The sequence below is a fragment of the Ambystoma mexicanum genome, chromosome 1p (assembly GCF_040938575.1).
Source record: "Ambystoma mexicanum isolate Mex_15411 chromosome 1p, UKY_AmexF1_1, whole genome shotgun sequence".
In the NCBI taxonomy this organism is placed as follows: Eukaryota; Metazoa; Chordata; class Amphibia; order Caudata; family Ambystomatidae; genus Ambystoma; species Ambystoma mexicanum.
The window spans coordinates 26200615-26220603 of record NC_090921.1 but is presented as its reverse complement, the minus strand read 5'-3'; the positions used below and the strand labels follow the sequence as shown (position 1 = coordinate 26220603).

The window sequence follows — 19989 nt, the reverse complement described above, 5'->3', positions numbered from 1 at the left end:
CAAGTTTTAGGGTGGCAGGGAGGCTGTTCCAGAGGGAGGTCCCAGCCGAAGACAGAGATCTACCCCCAGCTCGTTTCTTAGAAAAACAACTGACCCTGAGTGAGTTGGAGGTAGAGGATAGCTGAAGGTATTTTGGAGCCATGCCCCAGAAAGCCTTGTGGACAATACAGAGGGTTTTGATTTTAATCCTTGCATCCACTGGGAGCCAGTGAAGAGATTTCAGAGCGGGAGAGATACGATCCCAGGGCTTGAGGCCAAGGACAAGTCTCGCAGTCCTGTTCTGGATTATTTGCAGAGGGCGGAGAGTAGAGGCAGGTAGATTTAGAAAGAGGCTGTTACAAAAGTCCAAGCTAGAGAGAACCAGAGCTTGAGATACCATGAGCTTCTGGGGGAAGGAGAGGAAAGGCAGAGTACCTCTGAGGAGGTGCAGTTGGAAATTTGACCTCAGAGATGTGGGCGGAGAAGGAAAGGGTGGAGTCAAAGATGACCCCGAGGTTCTTAGCCTCGCAGGTGGGGGCAGGAGGAGGGCCAAGGGAGGCCGGCCAGAGAGTGAGGGGAAAGAATGGTGAAGGTGTGCTGATGAGGAGGATCTCCGTCTTGCTGGCATTCTGACAAAGATCATTGCTGGCACACCAATCTTGAATGGCAGTTGGCAGTCAGAGATGAGAGAGGGAGAGGAGGTGGCAGAGGGCAGCCTGAAAATGAGTTGAGTGTCATCAGCGTAGCACTGGAAATTTGAGCAGAAAATGGCAATGCAGTGAGCGAGAGTTGCCAGGTATCGGTTGAAAAGCCAGGGCGAGAGGTTAGACCCCTGGGGAACACCACAGGTAGAGAGGAAGATAGATGAAAGGAAGGACCCAAGTTGGACCTGGGAGGGTCGATCTGAGAGGAAAGAGGTCAGCCAGGCCAGAGCCTGATCAGTGATACCAGGTTTTCACGGAGACGGTTGAGCAGGATGGTATGGTTGACCGTGTCGAAGGCAGAAAAGAGATCGAGGAGAATGAGGAGAGAGGGAATGTTAGAGTCAAGGTTGTTGAGAAGATCTTCACGAATGTTTAGGAGAGCAGTTTCCGTGCTTCTGGCAGCTCTGAAGCCAGACTGGTGGTCATGGAGACAGCCAACATAATTGGAATGAAGGTTAAGCTGAGAGATGGCCAACTTTTCCAGGAGTTTGCCAAGAAAGGAAGTAATGGAAATTGGGCGATAGTTAGCTGGACAAGAAGGATCAGCTGTGGGTTTCTTGATAAGAGGATGCACAAAGGAGTGCTTCAGAGGGGAGGGGAAGGATCCAGAGGCAAAGGAGTGGTTGCAAAAATCAGCAAGGGCCGGAGCGAGGGCATCAATGTGGTCCTTGATGGTTTTAGAGGAACAGGGATTAACCTGTTTTGACGAGGCTTTCATAGATCGGACTTGTCTAACAACCTCGTCAGGGGTGAAAAGAGGAAAGGACGAGAAGGATGGTGGGAGGGTGGCTAAAGGAGGGTCAGCAAGCACAGATGGAGAGGAAAGAGGAGGAGTGTGGGTGGAGAGGGGGGACAGGATGTCCTGTTTTTTTTTTTTTAATGAAGTGAGAGGCAAGGGTGTTGAAAAGAGCCTGGGAGGCAACAGGAGGGGTAGAGACTGCAGCAGGGTTGGCCAGCTCCTTGCAGATTTTAAAGAGTTCGGCCAAGTTGTTAGATGCCGCAGAGACACGAGCTTGAATGTGGACTCTCTTCTTGGTGAGGACAGAGAGTCGGTATTGCCTTTGTAGCAGGTGACAGGCCAGTTTGTCAGAGGATGAACAGGAAGTCCTCCATTTCCTCTCAGCTGCCCTACACTTACGTTTAAGTGTAGCTAGGTCAGAGTCATACCAGGAACTGCACTTGGCTTTGGACTTCAAACAGATCCTCATGACAGGGGCAAGAACATCAAGCGTATCAGAAATTGAAGAGTAGAGCAGAGACAGGGCTGTATCTGGATGAGAGACAGCCAAAGGTGGAGGGGGGAGAGAAAGTGGCGGAAAAAGCCTCAACTGACACACGCTTCATGGGCCGGATGTCTGAGAAGGTAGGTGGCAGTGTTGGGGTAGGCTTGGCTTGGGGGGAAGAGTGGGAGAGATGAGATGAGAGGAGGGAGTGATCGCTCCGGGAGAGAGGAGTGGTCAGAGGGATGGAGAGAGGGAGGTCAGAGGAGATCAAGACATCGAGTGTGTCCCCTGCAGAGTGAGTCGGGCCAGAGGGGAGGATGGACAGGGAGAGGGAGTCATAGAGGTCACGGAAGAGTACAGAGGAGGAGCAAGGAGAGTCTAAATGTATATTTAGGTCACCGAGGAGGAGGAGTTGAGTGGTAGAGGCTAGGAGGGAGGAGGAGAGGTCTGCCCACACAGAGAGAAATGAGGTGATTTGACCACGAGGCCGGTAGATGGTAACCACAGTAAGAGAATGGGTAGGCGAGAGAGAAAGCCTACAGACAAGGTATTCAAAAGAGAAGTAGGTCTGAGTGGGAATGATAGAGGCAGGAATCCACTCAGAAATGATCAGGGCTACCCCTCCCCACACGACCGGGAGGATCTGGGTGCTGAGAGGATCTTGGCAAAGGGTTTAGGAAGCACTACACAGCAAGATGACAACATGGGAGCAACAAGCAGAAAGAACAGTGATAGTCAAAGGCAGTAGAAGTGAGTCCATAAGGAGGGAACTAACCCATAGTTCTGGAGGTGGCAAAGTCAAGGCAGTCCAGATTTCTTAGAGGAGAGAGGTGGCCGCATCATTGTGGTTAAGGTGCAGGGAGGACCCCAATTAGTGTTCTGGAAGTGGACAAGGAGCAGACAGGGGCCTTGGAAGTGGGCCTTTGCTGAGAGGGCCGGCTGAAGCCTGCCGGTCCCTGATTGGATGGAAGAAAACACTCAGCAACCAATGGGAGTGCAACACAGGGAGAGGTGATTCAGCACAGCCTGTCTACACAACAAAGAAAACCACGGCTGATGGCTAAGAGAGTAGGGCAGAGAAGGGTTTCTTTTTTGTTGGTAATCTTGTCCTGGAGGGCTGTTACTTTGTTGGAGAGGCTGTTTTAGATGCTGGTGCACCAGTGTTAGTCCTTCGCACACATGTCTAGGACTGGTATGGGGGTTTCCAGCTTTTTAAGGATGGTCAACAGTTCTTTTATGCTGGAATTGGCTTGAGAGATCCTTTGGTTGTAGGAATCTTGCTTGGCTAGAATGATTTATTTCTTATATTGGGAGGTTATTTTATTGAGGTTGATCTTATTGTTGTCTGAAGGGGATTGTCTCCATGTCTGAGTGATTTCAGGTATGGGCAGAACTATGTGTTTAGATGCCTTTTTGGCTTACTTTCTCTTAGTTTAAGTGGGGCGATGGAATCTAGTGCTAATGTCATTATTTTGTTGTATTCATCTACGAGGGTGAAGAGGATCAGTGGATTCTGAGAGAGAATTCAGGGTCGGAAGAATAAGAGGGATGAGTTTATCGGCTGTGATATTTCTTTTGTTCCTAGTGGGGATAAAGGGGGCTAGAGGGTTATTGGAGGGAGTTGGAGTTGAGGGAGAAGGTTAGGAGGTAGTGGTCAGACCATGGCTGGGGAGAGATGATGGTGATGAAGGCATGGCAGTTATAGTCCGCCACCTAGTCAAGGGTCCTCCCCTGGTTGTGGGTAGGAAGGGTCACTTTTTGATTGAAGCCTAGTTCTGCCAGAGTGCCAGCAATAAGTGCAGCATGTTGGTCTTTAGGGTCTTTGAACTCCAGGTTGAAGTCACCTAGGAGAAGGCTTTGGGCCGTGTTTTTTAGATTGTCGGATAGGATGGAAGTTAGGTCCGCCTCAAACGAACCCAGGGGACCGGGGGATCTGTAGAGAGGGTGGATCGTGGGGGTTTGGGAGTTAGCGTTGGGCAATTTGGCTATGAGGGATTCACAGGAATCAGATTTGTCAGATGGGGCAAGTCTCATGTTTTGGCGATTATGGTGAAGGCCTCCGCCTCGGGTTTCGGTTCTGGCAACTCTGAATATCGTATAGTCCTCTGGGATTGCTAGCATGAGGGCAGGACCTGCTGCAGTGTGGAGCCAGGATTCTGCGACGGCTAGGAAGTCCAATTTTTCTAGCTGGAAGAGGTCTGCTATTTCTGTGGCGTGAGCTACTATAGATCGGGCATTTATTAGGGCATCTCTGATGTGTGGGATATTGGTCGCAGTAGGTGTTACCAATGTGGCTTGATTATTAAGATTGTAAATGGGTGGGAGGAGTATTGACTGGTTTGTGCAGTTGGAGGTTCTTGGGTGAGGGTGTTTGAGGGAGGGTTGGTCGTTTTGGCTTCAGGCCATGGTATTGCTAGTTTTGGTATAGAACGTGGTTCTGGCAAGTGTTTCGAACATATTGGGAAGCCTGGCGCATAGTCTAATGTTTCTAGAGGTGGAGTTGCATGGGCTGGTCGTTTTGGGTAGGTTTTGGATGTGGGCAAAGGGTGTAAGTGAGTGAGTAGGAGTCATGCTTTTGGGTAGTAGGGAGACTGAGGACGGGTGTAATGTGTAGGCTTTAATGGCTAGTCAAGCGGATCAGGTGAAGAATGGTCCTAAGTAGGGATGAGTAGATGCCTGGTATATACATAGTGTTGTGGTGTTGGGCTAGTGTGCAGGCAGCCAGTAGGAATCCGGATCCTGTGAGTGAAAGAGTGCAGAGGCAGAATGGGAGCTAGGCAGGCCGGATTTAGCCAACAGGATTAGTGAATAGTGAGTACCGGTCAAGTAGGTTCAGTAGGCAACAGGTAGAAGGTGGTGACTAAGGTAGGCTAGTTCAGCCTACGTTCAGGTGCTTATAATTCAAATGTCGTATAGGCAGTTATAGTGGTAGGCTATTTGAGGTGCAGTGGCTATTCAGGGGGTTATAATTCGGTAGAATCTGGCGTCAGCTAAGGTGGTGTGCCAGTTCAACGTGCACTGGTGTAGATATAACCACAATAGTGTTATTGCTGTAGAATGCTCAAAGGAAAGTTACATTCAGTCAGGTTCGATTTCCTAATAAACAGTAATGGTAACAAGTGCACACTGGAAGTGCAGATCAAAACATGTGAGCAATGAGCAAGAATGGTCGCAGGGGGAGAGCGTTAGTAGTGTTGGCTGAATTGTCTAAAATGGGATAAAAGAGATGCGCAACTATAACAATAAATGTGAGTTATAATAGAGAATGGTGGTGGGCCTCGATGAGTACAGAGTTGGTAGAGAGTACACAGAGAATACAGAGCGACACATGTTCAGTTTTCAGAAAGTAGGCAATAATGGACGCAAGGTGCACACAAGAGAGTACTATTCAAAACAACATGTACAGGTTTTCCAGAAAGGCCGTAAAGGTCGCAGGTACAGACGGGTACAGTTCGAAGCATCAGCGGTTACCAAAATAGACAGCGAAGGTCGCAGAGTGCCTGCAGGTCGTAGCATGTGTAATATCAACATAGGTTGTGCTGGTCGTACAAGTAATGGCGTTCTTCCCTAATAATCATCCCCAGTCCCACAAGGGGGAGAGGCCCCTGCCATGAGATTCACCTGCTGAGTACCACCGGGCAGTGGCCTCACATCCCTGACCCCATGGGAAGGGGCTCTGCCTAGGGAAGCAGGGACCATATCCTGGGATTCGTCCCACCTTACTGAATTCATGGATTGATTTCATGTTATATATATTAGACAATGGTTTTTAACTTTCTTTTATTTAATGCAATTTGATTTTCATTTGGTTTGTAGCTATTTTTGCATGGCGCATTATGAGAATTGTTGTGATCAATTAGCACGTGATGTTGAGTGAGATTAGGAAACAAAGAACACTGTATGCTGATGGTTAAACATCGGGTGGATTGTGGAAACCCATGTACTGGTGCTAATTTCTAAATTGTATTTGTAAGATCTTGTTTTTTGAAAAATATATTATTTGATAGTTCGGCATGTGAAATATAATGCATTTGTGATGGTTTTATGTTTTCTATCCAAAATAAGTGTGACTTGATTGATAATCACTATATCGAGCCAAAATATGTATTACATTCTGCAAACAATGACTACTTTATAGACAGCCCAGCTAAGGGTTATGTACCATGCACGTTTCGAACAACAATTCTTCTTTTGGTGCTTATAACGGACTGAAAACAAAAAGATCAGAAACATTAAAGCCATGCAAAAGGAACGAGAAATAAAGAACATTAAAGTAGAGTTGATAGTACACCTGTATCGACCAATAGGTCTTTTGAGTCCACCTACTACAGTAGTGCCAGTTTCCACAGGGACCCATTTCCCAAATAGCGACTACAACCCCATAATGCTTTAAATGAGGAAAACGCTTGCATTTTTGACATGTTTGGCAGAACACAGCACTGGACTGTTTGCTTGGGTTACTGTACAGCTAATTAAGGGGACAAGTGATTTTTTTATTTTATGCCTGGCTAGCAGCTTTCTCGCCCCACTGCCTTACCAGTCTCTGCCTCCGTAGGTGCCCCGTGTTGACTCTCCTGCTTTTTCCTCAGACAGTTTCAAGCTTCCCTGTTAAGCTGGATCCTCCTTGGCTTTTTCCTTAATCTTTCTCAGGACTTTGGTTGTTATGTCTTTTAGAGAGGCTTTAAAACCACCTCTGCTCTGTGTTTCCAAGAGGGTGAGATTGTATTTTGTTTTCCTACTCTAAGCAGTGATGCCATTTGACTATTAATAATGACTTTTGTTGTGCAGTATTCAAGTGATTTTTATGCTTTTAAAATTTCAACAAAAAATGTAATTGCCTGATTCATCTCCTGCTGCTGAGTCCTGAATGTTACTGTGATTGTATCTCTTTTATTCCATATTGTGTGTCTCTCAGCACTCATGCAGTACTTGTTTATATTTCTCAGAGTGTATTATTTAGTTATACCATTCGTGTTGACCTAAGGGCTTCTCAGCGCTAATCACGGAGAGGATCACATTCACAACATCTCTCCACGTGGTAACTATGGCAACAGTAGGGTCTTCAAAGATCTCCTAAACACCAGGTGGGCCTCCAGTCTTTTTCAAAGAATGGATCTTCTGATGCATAATCAGAGCTGAGGAGCTGCTCAAGCTTTCCTTGCGCTCGGTGCACTTGTGGGGCTTCACCCCAGTATGGGTCCTCTGATGGCGGCTCAGCGCAGTGGAATCAATGAAGCATTTCTTGCACTCTGGGCACTCGTAGGTCTTCCCCCAGTATGGATCCTTTGATGGCTTGTCAGGTATGAGGATTGACTGAACCTTTTCTTGCACTCTGTGCACTCAAAGGGCTTCTCCCCAGTATGGGTCCTCTGATGCCTGGCCAGCGCTGTGGTAACACAGAAGCTTTTCTTGCATTCTGTGCACTTGTAGGGCTTCTCTCCAGTGTGGATCATGAGATGGCTTCTCAGGTTTGAGGACTGCCTGAACCTTTTCTTGCACTCTGTGCACTCAAAGGGCTTCTCCCCAGTATGGGTCCTCTGATGCCTGCTCAGCGCTGAGGAAACACCGAAGCATTTCTTGCACTCTGGGCACTCATAGGGCTTCACCCCAGTATGGGTCCTCTGATGCCTGCTCAGCGCTGTGGAATCACTGAAGCTTTTCTTGCACTCTGTGCACTTGTAAGGCTTCTCGCCAGTATGGATCCTTTGATGGCTGGTCAGGTGTGAGGATTGACTAAACCTTTTCTTGCACTCTGTGCACTCATAGGGCTTCACCCCGGTATGGGTCCTCTGGTGGATTCTCAGCTCTGAGGAACGACTGAAGCTTTTCTTGCACTCTGTGCACTTGTAAGGCTTCTCGCCAGTGTGGAACATGAGATGGATTCTCAGATATGAGGAACGACTGAAGCTTTGCTTGCACTCTGTACACAAGTAGGGCTTCACCCCAGTATGTGTCCTTTGATGGCTGCTGAGCGCTGTGGAATCACTGAAGCTTTTCTTGCACTCTGGGCACTCATAGGGCTTCACCCCAGTATGGATCCTTTGATGGCTGGTCAGGTGTGACGAATTACTGAAGCTTTTCTTGCACTCTGTGCACTTGTAGGGCTTCTCTCCAGTGTGGAGCATGAGGTGGCTTTTCAGGTTTGATGAACGATGGAAGCTTTTCTTGCACTCTGTGCACTTGTAAGGCTTCTCGCCAGTGTGGAACATGAGATGTATTCTCAGATATGAGGAACGACTGAAGCTTTGCTTGCACTCTGTACACAAGTAGGGCTTCCCCCCAGTATGTGTCCTTTGATGGCTGCTGAGCGCTGTGGAATCACTGAAGCTTTTCTTGCACTCTGTGCACTTGTAGGGCTTCTCTCCAGTGTGGATCATGAGATGGCTTCTCAGGTGTGACGAATTACTGAAGCTTTTCTTGCACTCTGTGCACTTGTAGGGCTTCTCTCCAGTGTGGAGCATGAGGTGGCTTTTCAGGTTTGATGAACGATGGAAGCTTTTCTTGCACTCTGTGCACTTGTAGGGCTTCTCTCCAGTGTGGATCATGAGATGGCTTCTCAGGTTTGACGAATTACTGAAGCTTTTCTTGCACTCTGTGCACTTGTAGGGCTTCTCTCCAGTGTGGATCATGAGATGGCTTCTCAGGTGTGACGATTTACTGAAGCTTTTCATGCACTCTGTGCACTTGTAAGGCTTCCCCCCAGTGTGAGTCCTTTGATGGATTCTCAGGTGTGAGGAACCGCTGAAGCTTTTCTTGCACTCTGTGCACTTGGACGGCTTCTCTCCAGTGTGGATCATGAGGTGCCTTTTCAGGTTTGATGAACGATGGAAGCTTTTCTTGCACTCTGTGCACTTGTAGGGCTTCTCTCCAGTGTGGATCATGAGATGGCTTCTCAAGGTTGAGGAATGACCGAAGCTTTTCTTGCACTCTGTGCACTTGTAAGGCTTCTCCCCAGTGTGAGTCCTTTGATGGATTCTCAGGTGTGAGGAACCGCTGAAGCTTTTCTTGCACACTGTACACTTGTAAGGCTTCTCCCCAGTGTGAGTCCTTTGATGGATTCTCAGGTGTGAGGAACTGCTGAAGCTTTTCTTGCACACTGTACACTTGAAGGGCTTCTCTCCAGTGTGGATCATGAGATGGCTTCTCAGGTTTGAGGATTTACTGAAGCTTTTCTTGCACTCTGTGCACTTGTAAGGCTTCTCCCCAGTGTGAGTCCTTTGATGGATTCTCAGGTGTGAGGAACCGCTGAAGCTTTTCTTGCACACTGTACACTTGAAGGGCTTCTCTCCAGTGTGGATCATGAGATGGCTTCTCAAGGTTGAGGAATGACCGAAGCTTTTCTTGCACTCTGTGCACTTGTAGGGCTTCTCCCCAGTATGTGTCCTTTGATGGCTGCTGAGCGCTGTGGAATCACTGAAGCTTTTCTTGCACTCTGTGCACTTGTAGGGCTTCTCTCCAGTGTGGATCACGAGATGCCTTCTCAGGTTTAAGGATTGACTGAAGCTTTTCTTGCACTCTGTGCACTTGTAAGGCTTCTCCCCAGTGTGAGTCCTTTGATGGATTCTCAGGTGTGAGGAACCGCTGAAGCTTTTCTTGCACACTGTACACTTGAAGGGCTTCTCTCCAGTGTGGATCATGAGATGGCTTCTCAAGGTTGAGGATTGACTGAAGCTTTTCTTGCACTCTGTGCACTTGTAAGGCTTCTCCCCAGTGTGAGTCCTTTGATGGATTCTCAGGTGTGAGGAACCGCTGAAGCTTTTCTTGCACACTGTACACTTGAAGGGCTTCTCTCCAGTGTGGATCATGAGATGGCTTCTCAAGGTTGAGGAATGACCGAAGCTTTTCTTGCACTCTGTGCACTTGTAGGGCTTCTCCCCAGTATGGGTCCTTTGATGGCTGCTGAGCGCTGTGGAATCACTGAAGCTTTTCTTGCATTCTGTGCACTTGAAGGGCTTCTCTCCAGTGTGGATCATGAGATGGCTTCTCAAGGTTGAGGAATGACCGAAGCTTTTCTTGCACTCTGTGCACTTGTAGGGCTTCTCCCCAGTATGGGTCCTCTGATGCCTGCCCAGCGCTGTGGAATCACTGAAGCTTTTCTTGCACTCTGTGCACTTGTAGGGCTTCTCTCCAGTGTGGATCATGAGATGCCTTCTCAGGTTTGAGGACTGCCTGAACCTTTTGTTGCACTCTCTGCACTCATAGGGCTTTTCGCCGGTATGGATCCTCTGATGCGTGTGCATATGTGGGATCTGTGTGAAACTTTTCTTACACTCTGTACACTTATCGGGTTTCTCTGCCATGTGAGATTAATTATTTAATCTTTTATTACGTGCTTAATGCCTGAGACCAGTCTCCAAGCGCAGGACAGAATTCGAACAGATGTTGCTCCGATTTTCTTGCTTCCAAGCCAAACATGTTGTCCCCGAGCTACCCTCCTATGCGTTTGATTGGACTGGACCTGTGAGTAAAGAACATCCCATGAACACTTCAGAAAAATTCCTTTCAATACGTATGGATCCGTATAGATGTGCCGGGCACTGGTCTCTCCGTGAGGATGGCGCTTTCATTGAAGGTTCTGTGGAATGGCACTGACCATCTTCTGTAGTGCGTCCCTTATTCCTCTGCATATCTCATCATCCCATGTTCATTTCCATACCCTTAGTTTCAGTGATGGCTCTACTCGCTGTTGAAAGAAACAAAGGTTTCAGATATTATTTCATAGCATTGCACACTCAGCAGGAAGTGCACGGATTTTTTACCAGTAATCTTCACTTTTCATAATCCTACTCTTCAACATCACAGGACTGAACATACAAGGTGACCCCCTTCCCATAGGAGTCTATTCCCAAATGTATTGCCCTGCCCTTGTCACCAAGCATCTACGACTCTCCACCGGCCACGACAGACACTGTCTGAAAGCAAGGGTGAGCCATCTGTTCTTCAGGGTAGGAGAGTTGGGAGTAAATACTGTGAAGAGGAAGATTAGATCCAGGAGTAGTGAAGATTATGCTAACATCATTACCTCCACAACCACCATCTTCATTCCTGTTCTTAACAATGAAGTGTTACACAAAAGACAAATGATTGCACCCTCAGACATACCATGGAAAGAGGCAGACACTTTGTATCCACCAGAAAATCACTGGGTTTTGGAGCAACTAAAAGCCACTTTGAATGGGGCAGATAGGGACATGGATGTGTGAAAGAGGGGTGGAATCCTGACATTGCATGCTCTGCCGTATTCTGCAGTAGTGAACAGGTGAAGGAGGATGAGCACAGAGCAGAGAGAAGACCTCTGCCTTTCAGTGTAGGCATCGTAGAAGGGGCAGGGGTATCAATGCTTTCACACCAGAGTCAGGGACTGTGGTCACTCTCAACACCCACTCTCCATGTCTGGGGTAGGTCTGGCTCTAGCAATGCCGGTAGGCCGTCTACCCCCGGTTAAGAAGTGTCCCTGCTGTCCTCTGGCATGCTCGGCTCTGACCCTGTCGCGCTGTGCTCGCATTGAGAGGGGAAAATGGTGGTTTCCTTTAGTCTCCTTCATTTAGATGCAGGACAGCAGGGCTGGCATGAAGACTCTGGATGAGGAGCACTCTGTGCTTCGTCTCTTTGTGGTACGTTTACCGAGAGGTGCTGTGGCGAGTGCCATCGCTAGATAACTGCCAATTGGAATCAATCTGTTTTAAACCGGAGCAGATCTTAGGCAAGTGTTCTTCTTTTTAGAGGCCTGGGAAGTGTGTGCTTTTAGGCACACAGATGTTATGGCAGACATGCACCCATCAATAGTGCAGTACACGGGACCGGTTTATTCGTCTCCAGATGGTAAAATGCATTTCTCCTCACATGTTGCTTTTACTGTTTTATTGCACTGGACTCATTGAGTTAGCACCATTGGACGCTTAATTTGCACCTCATTCCCATTTTCCTGCCTAGCGGTAAAAAGAGGTGTTCAATCCAATGTGGGAATTACCCCTTAGCACCAAAGCTCAGAAGTAGGGTCCACTTTGAAAATATTTGTTTTTCAGTGCTTTCCTGGGTAAACTCCTGGAAAAGCTGGCCATCTCCCTGCTTAATCTTCACACTGAATCTGTTGGCTGTCTCCATGACCATCAGTCTGGCTTCAGAGCTGCCAGAAGTCGGAAACTGCTCTCCTGAACATCCGTGAAGACTTGCTCTCTAACCTTGATGCTAATCTCCCCTCTGTCCTCATCCTACTCAATCTCTCTTCTGCCTTTGACACAGTCAAACCAGTCAACCATGCCATCCTGCTCAATCGTCTGCGTGATAACCTGGGTATCACTGATCAGGCCCTGGCTTGGCTGACCTCGTTCCTCTCCGATCGACCCTCCCAGGTCCAACTTGGGTCCTTCCTCTCCTCTATCGCTACCTGTGGTATTCCCCAGGGGTCTAACCTCACTCCCTGGCTGTTCAACCAATACCTGGCTCTTCTCGCCCACCGCATTGCTGCTCTCTCCTCCAACTTTCAGTGCTATGCGAATGACACCCATCTCCGTTTTCAGGCTCCCCTCTGCTTCCTCTTCTGTCATCCCGGATTGTCGATCTACAATCCAGGAGTGGTGTGCCGCCAATGATCTCTGCCTGAATGCCAGTAAGACGGAGATCCTCCTCATCAGCACACCTGCACCTTCTTTTCCTGCCACTCTCTGGCCGGCCTCTGTTGGCCCTCTTCCTGCTCCCACCTGTGAGGCTAAGAACCTCGCGCTCATCTTCAACTGCACCCTCTCCTTCTCTCCTCACATCTCGGACGTCTCTAAGAAGTCCAACTACCAGCTGCACCTCCTCAGAGGTATTCTTCCTTTCCCCGGCTTCCCCAAGAAGCTCTCCGTCTCCAGAGCTCTGCTTCTCTCAAGGATTGACTCCTGCAACAGCCTCTTTCTAAATCTGCCCGCTTCTACTCTCCGCCCTCTGCAACTCATCCAGAACAGGACTGCGAGACTTGTCCTTGTCGGCAAGCCCAGGGATCGTATCTCTCCAGCTCTAAAATCTCTCCATTGGCACCCAGTGGCTGCAAGAATCACGTTCAAGACCCTTTGCATTGTTCACAAGGCCTTCTGGGGCCTGAGTCTGCAATACCGCAAACTCTCTCTTCTAAAATATCTTCCTACTCAAGCTCTTCACTCCTCCACCTCCAACTCCTTGAGGGTCAGGTACTTCTCCAAGCAACGAGTTGGTGGGAATATCCCCTCCCTTTACGGCCGATACCTCACTCTAGAACAGCCTCCCTGCCTCTCTGAAAATTAAGCAGAACCACCTCCGGTTCCGGAAGCAGCTCAATGCTTCTGCCTTCCCTCTTCCTCTTCCCTGCTGATCTCCTGTCTGATACTGCACTGGTCACCTGGCCACTCTCTGAACTTCGGGCCCAGGTCCCTGCCGACCCAGTTGCACCCTTGCACTGCCTTCTGGCAACCCTTGCACTTGTATCTGTAACCCTACAGTCCCTTTACCTGCACTTATCGGACTCTCGTTGTCTGCACTCAACCCTTGCACTGCCATCTGGTGGCCGTACTACTTGTTTTCTGTATCCTGTACTTGCTCCCCCTCGCACTTTTCCCCTTCCCTCTCCCCTCCACTTGCACAATCTCAATGTCACTTGGCCTAGTAAGATCGCTGTCTTGTCCTCCCTTTGTTTTCCCTCCCTTGCCTCGTTACACCTTGAATAGGCACGTTATAAATGCCATATCTATCATTGATATTTATGAAGCGCTTTCTTAAAGCGCTAAACATAAGACGGAACAAAATGGCACACAAAATGATGTAGATAGGTGGCTAAAGAAATACAATCAGAAGAAGAAAGGGTATGCAGTAATAAAATCGGGGCAAAAATGTCACCTTTACAAAAAATTGCAGCAAAAATGCTGTGGTTTGTCCCGGTAAAGGTGTACCGCATTATACCATTTTTAGGGGGAGCAGGGGTTGCAGGGGTGTCCCCTGCTCCCCTTAAATGGTATAATGGGTCTGAGGGTTGCGGGGGTGACCCTACATCCTTTACATGTATTGCGGCGTCAAAACCAAAGCCTTTTTGCTGCAATTATTTGTGTAAACAGCAATTTTTTGCCACGATTTTACCACATGGAACCGAAGAAAGCAGGCAGTTAATGAGTTGTTAGAAATAAGTGAGAAGAAATGAGCATTTAACACGGTCCACAAGAGATGAAGGGAAGGAGAGGAATGAATGGATAGTGGAAGATGGTTCCATTGCTTAAGGGCGAGATGCGCGCAAGAGTGAAATCAAGAAGGGGCTCTAGGTGGCTGAGCACAGATAGGAAGTGTAAAAAGTAGGACTGAGGAGCATGTGTAGGAGAATAAAAGAGTGACCAACAAGGAAAGATAATATGGAGCAAAGCCATGAGAACGTTTATGTACAAAGTCAAAAGGGAGGAGAGCGATTGGTAGAGAAGAGGCAGTGCTGGAGGAACAAGAGTATGAGGAGTACAGAAGAAGAATAGCAGGGTTACAAACAGAACAGGTGGCAGTACGTTGAGAGACGAGATGACCAATCAGAAACGCAAAGCAATAATCAAGATTGAAAAAGAGAAGAGATGAAACCAGAAATGCACTAGCATGGAAGGATAGGCAAGTTTGTGCACAACAGATATTCTAGAGATCGTATTCATTTTCACGTATAAAGCGTGCAGCAGCCCGCAGGCATTGAGGTGCTGTTATAACCAGTTACTCACAATTCAGCAACATCAGATGAGCATATGTACAGTGTTGTAATACAGTTTATTGAAATATAGTTTTCAGGAACATCCAGTAGGAAGGTTCGGCTCTCAGGGAGGGTGGCAGGGCATTCCACTGTTTTGCTGCAATGTACGGGAAGCTGATGCATCCTGCTTCTGCAAATCTGAATTTGGGTTGCACAATATGGTAGGCATATGGTGTTCTGGTTGGTCTGGTAGAGTAGGCTCTTTTTTTTTTTTAATGGTTTTATTACAAACCTTTAAAAAGAGAAAAATTAACATACAATCCAAATTAATGAAAGCTCACAAATCATCCGCTATTACCCCGGACTTTTACTGTTAACAGCAGCCTCCAATACAGACCTCAGGATGTCCCAGCGGGTTGCTCCACCGGGACGGCGTATAAGCGGTCTTTTACGACTCGAAGAAAAGAAACTAATGCGTACAACACCACTCTGTTTGACCCATCAAACAGGGCTCTCCACCAGTCGTCTCGAGTTAGGAATTGAAAGTTCGTTGTTATTGGGCTAAAGATGTTATTTCTTTCGCTCTCCAACTCGGGACATACTAAAATCAAATGTTTAAGTGTTTCCTTGTTGGTGGAGCAGAACCGACACGTGAGGTCCAGGTCCGTAGATTGGGACCAGTAGCAAAGGCGTTCCTTGGTTGGCATGGCATTCAGCCTAAACTGCAAATAGGAGGCACGAGACCACTGGTCCGGGAAGCACGACAGATAGGGCGGGACCCAGCCATAGGCTCTTGCCTCGGCCGGCGCTTCAAGCATAGATTTAGAAGCAGCTCTTTGGGTATAGGTGTAAATCCAATCATTTCTCCAAAGCTTTAGTTTTGCAGCATCAGGATTCTCGAGCAACAATTGCGTCGTGATGTCATAGAAGCTGAGCACGTCATGACATAACTTATTCCATTGGAATAAGATTGAGGGGGCTTTGGCGAGTTCTAGACTGTGAAGGATCTCCATCTGGGGGGTTGGATTGCTTGAATTTAGTTTCCTAAAGACACTTAACAGATTACAAGTAACTCTCGCTTGCATTGAGATGTACCCAAGCGCATATCTGGCACAAACAGTAGAGGTGCCTTTAGGCAAATGGAGAACCCTGGACCAAAAAATGCTTTCCAAAGAGCTCCACACTTCGGACCCACAACCAAAAGCGTTTTCACCGGCGTAAATCAATGAGGGTACCACCTTCTGCTGGAAAAAGGTTATCGTTGGTCTTAGAGAGAATTTCCCAAATGTTTTATTAATCAGGACTGCTTGGCATGCCAATTGTCGGCATTTTTTCTTGGCTGCGTCCACCCAAGGTGCGTTATTTCTACTCGCACTTAGTTGCATTCCCAAATATCTGGTGTTAAGTACGTGCCCAATGGGTTCTTTATTCACATACCATTTAAATTTCTGCCCATTAGGTTTGAAACCTTGCAGTCTTTCAAAAACGATGGCTTCACATTTCCCTCTGTTAATAACCAGCCCGTTGTCAGTTAGGTATTTTTCCACGGCAGCGAGTTTCCGCTGTAAACCTATGGGAGTTGAGTCCATCAGAATGATGTCATCTGCGTAGACTAGGTAGTCTACATGTGAGCCGTGAAGTTTGGGTGGGAAAGTGCGTAGTCCATTGAAAACATCTTTGATATCAGATATAAACAGGTTAAATATAATTGCCGCAAGAGGGCAGCCTTGCTTGACACCTCGAGAGGTGTTAATGGGTGAAGATAGGTTACCCTTTTGGTCCAAGCGAACTCTAACGGTCGTGTTCATATGAAGTTCGTGGATAGCGGACAGTAGACTTTCAGGACAGTTCCATTTGGTCAGTTTAGACCAGCAAATCTCTATTTATACTGTCGAACGCCTGGGACAAGTCAACCAGTGCGAGATAGATTGCAGTGCTTCCATTTTCAGTAAGTTCAGTATTAGAAGGTTAACACCGCAGCCCAACCCTTTAACAAAACCAGTTTGTCTGGGGTCCACCTGGTTGCAATGTGTGGACCAGTCCGTCAATTATTGTTGTAAAAGAGTGGCATAGACCTTACCCAGCACATCAAGAAGTGCAATTGGTCTATAGTTCTTTGGGTTGCGACGGTCGCCTTTTTTGAAGATGGGCATGATCACTGCAGATTTCCACGATGAAGGGGTCTCGCAGCATTTGACAATCCTGTTGAACAGCAGCTCACAAAAGGTGGTCCATGCTTCTGGCTGAAGTTTGAGCGTAAAATTAGTTAAGCCATCTGGACCAGGGGCTCTTGAGTTATTCAGATTCTTGATGACTCTAAGAATGTCCTCGTGCTCGAATACTAGGTCCCAGTGTGACAGGACACGAGGGGTCCATACGTCGACCTCATTGGTTTTACTGAAGAGGTCGGCGTAGAAGGATACCCACTCAGACTCAGAGACCAGGTTTGCCTGAAGAGCATGTTGTGGAGCAAGATTATCGTTTATCAATCTCCAGTAGTCAGCAGAGTTGGAGCTCTTCATTTTTGATAGCATAATCTCTGCGTCATTTTGCATCATGATGCACTTCTGAGATTTAAGCCAGTTCTTATAGCCTTGTTTGAATTTTTTGCAAGACCAATGGCAACAGTAGGCATTTGTTTGCGGGCCGTTCTTAACTGCCAGCCTAGAAGGCGTTTCCGTTGTTGCACCTGGAGGTCAAATTTATGTTTCGATATAAATAGGCTGTTTCCCGTGAGAGTTCTGAGTTCTTGGTATTGGATTAAGAGATGGTTGTATTCCAAGGATTCGGACAGCTGGTAACTCGTCAAAATGTGGCCCAACTCGGTAGAATCTAGATTTAGCCGAATCCTTCCGGCTCCTGTTCTCACTGAAAAAGCCCAGCGATCCTGGTGCGTTCTGCCGTTTGCCACAAATGACAAGACCACCATATCATGGTCACTGTGCTTCATTGTTTGAACAGACAAGCCGGTCGTTCTCATGTGAATCCTATTGGATAAAAAGATGTAATCTAAGGTAGAGCTAGAATCCCCTCGTCTCCAAGTTGGGGCTGCGGGAATATCGCCCAGGGTTTGGCCATTCAGCATCACCAAATCCCGCAGCTCCATTTCCAGACACCACTGAGTTTTCAGATGGAGTTCTACGGAGTTAGCATTCTTCTTGAGCCCTGGTGCGTTTAAATGACTAAGGCAATCGATGTTAAGGTCGCCGCAAATGATCAAGTCATATAGCTGGCCAGATTCCGTGAGCTCATCTATGGTCTTAGTGACTTCGTCTATGAAGTTTTTTGCTCTGGTTGCCCCATGGTTCCAGTAAAGATTGAAAATACAGAGGTTGGTTGCCGGGCCGATAGCGGGGCTTCCATCACCAATCGTAGTCACTTGGATATAAGGAGAGATGTCAATTGAGTTCAGAATCCGAAGCCCTGAGTTAATCCTGACGGCTACCAGGAGACCCGACATAGGTCTACCCCTAGTCTGTTTAATGGCTGAAGTGTGGGCGATTTCAAAAGCCTCCAGAATTGGTTTTTCGCATAGCCATGTCTCTTGTAGACAGATGAGATCTAACTCGTCGGCCCAGGTGGAATTGAACAAATGACTAAAGCCCCTGGTGTTCCAGGATCCCAATGTGTAATTTTTTGGTTGTTATGTCGTTTGAAGGCTTGGCGTTAACATGACGTGGTGTTATTTAGGGTTTCAGCAACCCAGGACCAATCATTTCCATTCGCCCTAGATGGCATGTCAGTCTCAGGCAGATCTGCAAACCGATGCGCTTGGCTAGCTCCTTGTATTGTTATTTTTATGTTATTGTGGCTGGAGGTTCCACTCAAAGACTTCCGAGTGTTCTGTGTTGGAGAGAGAGTGCTTTGATGGAAGGCTGAGGAGCCACGCTCACTCGGGCGTGCTGAAGGATTTTTATAGGCACTTCCGTCCTCTGCCAGGTTCACAACATCATTCAAGACCTCAGTTGGAGGGGGCTAAAGAAATGTCAAAACCGAGAGATAGTAACACCGGGCCAGCTTGGAGCAAAGTGTCAACTATGAGCTTAGACTGGACATGCAAGATGACTGCGCCATTCTTGGTTTCTTCAAAAAATTTGACAATTTTCAAGTCACCAGATTCAATTGCCCTGAGACTTGGTACCAGATGGCATAGCCACAGGACATTATGGCGATTCATTATTAGGTCGTCTGCAGAATCAATTCGTTCCAAGAGTACTTGATGGTAAGATGAATCATTTTTCAAATGCGAGTACTTGGAGGGAGCATTTGTAAGGTACTTTTTTAATGGAGCTCTAATTTGCGGAAATCCTTTAACCTTAGACCGTGACAACCTAATCGGGACAGAGTCCCTAGGGTAAAGGCGTGTTAAGTCGTGCTTCGCGACCTCCAACGATGATGAGTTGCTACAAGGATCAACAGCAACTTGGGCCCCTAAATCTTCCGTTTTGCAAAGGCTTTTGTTAGAGTGATCACACCTCTTATGACGTTTTTCATCTAGCGTCATGAACGGTTTGGAACCAAAAACCGTATCAACCGTTGAGGTGATGATTGGCCCACTTAATTCGCACAGTGATACAACTCTGGTTGCCTTTTGGAGTGGCGCATGAAGGGGAATGTTATTTAGGCCAGATAGATTGGACCCTGGCCCAGCCTGGTTGTTCATTTGCGGGCATGCTGCAATCGGGGGAACAGGTGTGTTGTCAATCAACTGGGTCGATTCAGGGAGGCTGATAGATGAAGTATTAAATTCTTCAGCCCCAGCCAATTCCTCGGCCACTGCATCCTCGTACACAGACGTGTTCAACAACTCCTCAGATATGCCACATAAGTCGATTATGGGTTTAATGGACTGGACCAACTCGGTGGCATCGTCATTTGACTGGGGATCAGGTACGACATTTTTATTTTTCAGGTTAGTTTCGTTAATAATTACATTCACAGTTTTCAGGTTTCTCAAGAATTTCCTGGAATCGTTACGACGGTTCCTTTTTTTCATAGGCATGTTTTTTGATTTTTTTAGTTCATGGCCTCTGCAGTTTCCGTCACCCGAACTTGTGACGGAATTAGTCTTGGAAAGCTTGAATATGTCATACACTGCCGAGGCACCATCATGACCTTGTTTTTGTGCAGAAACGGGCCCCGCCACATCTAAGCCCAAGCCACGATTTTGGTCGGAAGGGACAGCCATTTGAGGATCCAAAAGAGCCAAATTATCAGCAGCTTGGGTTTCCAGGAAGATATCCTGGCAGTTAGTCGACAGAGATATGTTTGAGTCACAGATGGAAGGGAGATGGTCGGTCATTTGTGATCCTGCAAGACATGGAGCAGAGTCAGGCGGCAGCGTGGATTGTTCCCGACAATCAATGGGAGCATATTTTTCAGAACACGCCATTATGTCTTTATTTCTTTCCAGTTC

General features: G+C 47.3%; 1 protein-coding gene and 1 pseudogene across 1 annotated transcript in view; both read right to left on the bottom strand.

Moving 5' to 3' along the window:
• The window catches only part of LOC138564780 (zinc finger protein 154-like), a 135902-nt gene extending 129324 nt beyond the window's left edge, over nucleotides 1-6578 (bottom strand). Inside the window, exon 1 of the mRNA XM_069642932.1 lies at nucleotides 6444-6578. The gene's annotated coding sequence lies outside the window, so the exon portion shown is untranslated. The remainder of the gene's footprint in view (nucleotides 1-6443) is intronic.
• LOC138564627 (zinc finger protein 729-like) overlaps nucleotides 5670-19989 on the bottom strand; it is a 47593-nt pseudogene continuing 33273 nt past the window's right edge.